The sequence below is a fragment of the Boleophthalmus pectinirostris genome, unplaced genomic scaffold (genome assembly GCF_026225935.1).
Source record: "Boleophthalmus pectinirostris isolate CB_2022bp ecotype Guang Dong unplaced genomic scaffold, ASM2622593v1 HiC_scaffold_20, whole genome shotgun sequence".
Lineage (NCBI taxonomy): Eukaryota > Metazoa > Chordata > Actinopteri > Gobiiformes > Gobiidae > Boleophthalmus > Boleophthalmus pectinirostris.
Genome location: NW_026571153.1, coordinates 30999491 through 31004018, shown reverse-complemented (window position 1 = coordinate 31004018; position 4528 = coordinate 30999491).

Here is a 4528-nt window from a genome sequence, read left to right as displayed (position 1 = left end):
GCTCCAAACCCGGCTACAGCCTACTCGTCTCTCCGGGGTAAAAAGTCACTACAATCCACGCTTCGAATCAGGTGAAAACATACTGTTAAAATATGCGCAACGAAAGAAAAAAAGTGTGAAAATACGTGAAAACGAAACAAAGACGTGCTCAGAATCTGATTTTAAGCTTTTAGGTGAGTTTATAGTGCAACAAGAACAGTGCGTAAAGTTGATCCATGAAAGTTAAAGCTGTAAATCGCGCGTAAATGTGTCAGAAATCTCGGGGAAAGTGAAGAGAGTGGAGTGGCTTCGTGTGTGCGCTCCTCAGGTTAAATACAGACCACGCGTAACTTAAACTTAAACGAAACCAGTGCGGTAAAGGAGGAGGATGGAAGAGGAGGAGGTGAGACTACACTAAGTTTAGGACCTAACATATGTCCCAGATGAAAATAGACACTAGACCAGACTGTATTTTTGAACTGTGCAATCATATAGATCCATAGGTGTCACAATGATGAAAATTTAAAGGTGCACTGCGCAGCTTTTCTGGTAAACGTTCCGCTACCTGCTTGTATCCATGGAGATGTTATTGCTTTGTCTAGAATGTTCCCTGGTATGACATTAAACATATCCATATAGCGTTTATCTGTTGCAGGTGTTTCTACTGCCCAAAATTACAGTGATTTCTTTAATGAATAGGGGCGCCACTCCACAGATCTGACCTGTAATGTAGCGCAGTGCTTGTCTCTCTTGTGATAGATAGGTTTACATCTATAATGTGGAACGTTATAGACAAAGCAGTAACGTGTCCATGGAGATAAGCAGGTGTGGACAAGCCTAATTCATTGGCCTGTTTCACTTTGTGGAAACTGTCTGATCTCGCAGCATTAGAACTTGTTCGCTGGACGGTAGGTGTTTACTTTTTTATTTAACCAATCGCTGCTATTTGGTCGTGACATATGTAATGTGCCAAATCCTGTAGGAAGAAGGGCAATAACGTCTTTCCTCTTGATAAAATTCACCAAACATTCTCTTTGTTCCAGCTTTAAATCCTCGATCTGGGGACATGTTGCCAACACAGAACGTCTGTCTTCGTCTACATCCATCATCTTGTTGTGTTGTACCACAAAAGGGACAGCACAACAGTAAACAACAGACACTTGAGTGTGATGTCATGGCTTCACAGCTCTTCGCTGATTGGCCGGGGCGCAGTCTACAACTTCTGAGGTTCTTGCAAACCGTCTAGTGCACAGGTGTCAAACATACGGCCCGGAGGCCAGATCCGGCCCTCCAAGACCTTTAATCTGGCCCTCGGCTGATTTTCTACTAAAATATTTTTATTATATTTTCTATTAAAATCTTGTTAATTTTCTGTGGTGTTTATCACAGCAGCGTCTCCAGCGTCTCTGTACGTGGCCCCTCCCACCAGAGCAGCACAAATGAAGACTTGTCTCTTTCCAAACGCTCTTAAAGGACGATCGTTTTGACTGTTGACCGTGACACCCTCATCAGAAAAATGTCCAACATGAGAAAAGTGGAGCCGAGTGCAGGATTTTACAACAAAATGAGTTTGACACCCCTGGTCTAGTGTATTCTGACTCCTGACCTAGTCACTGGAGAGAAATGAAATTGACCAGCCTGGGTAGGTGCGGACCCTCACTGTAAATGATGTGCATGCACCTACTGTATAAGACAGTTGTCATAGAAATTAACAATTTAAAGCAACAGAACAGGCTGAATAAGTTTGTTGTAATGATGAACTATTTTTTTTTTTTATTTGTAAAAATCAAGTGCTTTTTTTAACACGTGTCTGTTATCAGAACTTCTAATCCAAATGACACCTGGGAGAGGGTCTTAAGTCACTTTCTGCTGTTGACAGTAAACAGACCATTAATCCTGCTCCTGTCTGCTCCTCTGGCTCTGCTCGTCTGGTTCAGCTCCTCTGGTTCTGCTCCTGTGGCTCTGCTCCTGTGGCTCTGCTCCTCTGGTTCTGCTCCTCTGTTTCTGCTCCTCTGGCTCTGCTCCTCTCTGTTCCAGTCTGCTCCTATCTGCACCTGTCTGCTCCTCTGGCTCTGCTCCTGCCCGCTCCTGTCTGCTGCAGGTGCAAACGTGTTATTACAGTAAAACAAGTGGAAGTACAGTATCCTGCCTAAAGTCACACATACCACTGTCTGACAGGAATTCCCTCAGGCCAATCCTACCACAAGCTACTAATGTTAAAACAGACTACTACTACTGTCAAAAGTATCGAGAATCAGATACTAATCGACACTAAAACCAGTATCGAAACTAGATACTAGACAAGTATACACCCATGGACCACTGAGGGATTACACAGATAGAAGACCACACAAGAATAGAAAAGAATTTTAATTTTTGGAGTTTTTACCAATGGTGGAAGGAGTACTGAACATTTGTACTCAAGCAAAAGTAGTTACTTGGCTATTAAAGTACTCAATTACAAGTCTATGTGCTCTTATACTTGTTCTGATACAGCCCAAAGTCATTCTAAACCTGTTCAGGAAAGCTTCATTTCTGTCCTGTGAATGGGACTTTTTAGCTCAAATTAGTGTCTAGTTAGATACTAGATTTAGTCAGTTAGTATTTGATTCTGGACAACCCTATTTTGTGGAACATTCTAGACAAAATAACATCTGTGTGGACATGTGTGCACAGTGCCATTTCAATAATTCAAATGAAATAGAAAATGCACACCAAAGTTCTAGGTGCAAATGCAAGGAACAGCAAAATAAAAGTGAAAAAATGCAAAGCAAATTCACATGGCTGATGTCCAAAAGCTTTTTTTTTTTTTTTTTTTAAAATAACGTTTCGGCAAAAAAAAAAAAAAAAGAAAAAAGCCTCTTCAGATATTTTTCTTGCTTTGGACCATACACTGAAAAAATGGTCCGAGAGGGGTTGCTCAAATTGCAAAAACAAATTTGACAACAATAACATGACTTTTTTACATTTCTCTGTCCAGCATGTTTAAATCTTACAAAGGTCACTTGATTGTGGCCGATGTTGGACCTGCATGTTGTAATCAGGTTGAGGAAACATGACTTTGTTCTAATCTCTGGTGAGGCTCAGGAGCAGAGGACACACTCAGGATAAAGGCTAAAAAAAATCTCTGTATCTTTCAGAAAAAAGGAAGATGTTTGAGAACCAACAGAACACAGACCACAGATGAACAAAGTAAGTAAACCAACTAAAAAGACTAAACAGAATTATATTTTTTCAACATGTACTTCCCAGTGAAACAGTGATCGTGTTTCTACAGGGTGATGTATACCAGATGCCCTCCCTGTTACTGCGTTTAGAGGAAGAAAAGCAGCACATGGTGAGTTTTGTTTCTGCTGTACAGTTCTGATGTTCTTGTTCTTCTGTTCTGGTTTATTATTGTATTAAAGAGTAATAAATGCTTTAAGTGTATTTAAACATGTACAACACAGAGTAGATCATCAGATTGTGATCATCATGTGATATTCCTGTGTCCACAGAGACCAGAGCGTCTTCACTGGAATAAATCTTCACACTGTCCAGCTCCAAACTGTGTGTCTCTGTCCCTGTGCTCTCTGTGTGTTTGAATCTGTTCAAGACAAGACAGAACTGTGGAAAACTAAAGACTGTTTTTTATAATTTTACAGAATTAGATCAATTAAATTAAATCAAACATACTTTTTAATTTCATGATAAGGTAACATAAGATAAATATGTATATTCAGTATGATTTGATCAAATTTCATCAACATGAAAAGTGACATTCATGTTCTGAGAAAAATATGTGTACAGGGGATCGAAAGAAGTTTCAAAGCCTAAACATGATTTTATTGCATGCAACCACTTTTTTTTTTTTTTTAACGCAAATCCAGTGGCCTTTTTTTTTTTTCAGTGTAGTATTTCAATAATTCACCAGTGTAGTTCCAATGTGCTCCTCTAGATAGCAGTGTTTAGTCATCTCTCTCTCTTTCTGTGTGTCTCTTTCACTGTGTCTCTCTGTTTTTCTTTCTCTCTCCCTCTCTCTCTCTCTCTGTTTCTCTGTATTTATGTCTGATCGTTGCTGTCGTCGTTAATAAACTGCAAAATGGAGACATTAGAAAGACTGAGGCTTCTCATCTGGGTAAGAAAATAACTTATTAACAATTTATTTTAGGACTGTTTATGTGCAATTTTAGTGTGTTTTGTTTATTTACTACCACAGTGAAAGAAAAAAGTTGCTGGAATTACGTAAAAATACTACAGAAAGCGGCTGCATGTTTAGATTTTCACTTATTTGATTCCCTCTGCGCATTATTTTCTCAGAACATGAACAGAATCAGATCATGCTAAATGTGTATATTTATGTTATGTTACAAAATCATGACAATACACCTTTTTTATGGTGTTATTTTTTATATACAGTATAATTTAAATCAACACAATTACTTTTACATACAACGCTATATGTCCTTAAAGTTTAAAAGTCAACGAATACAAAAACGCTCTTTAGTAAGGATGTAACAATATCCAAATCTCACTGTACGATATTTTCACAAAATACATCTCATGGTAC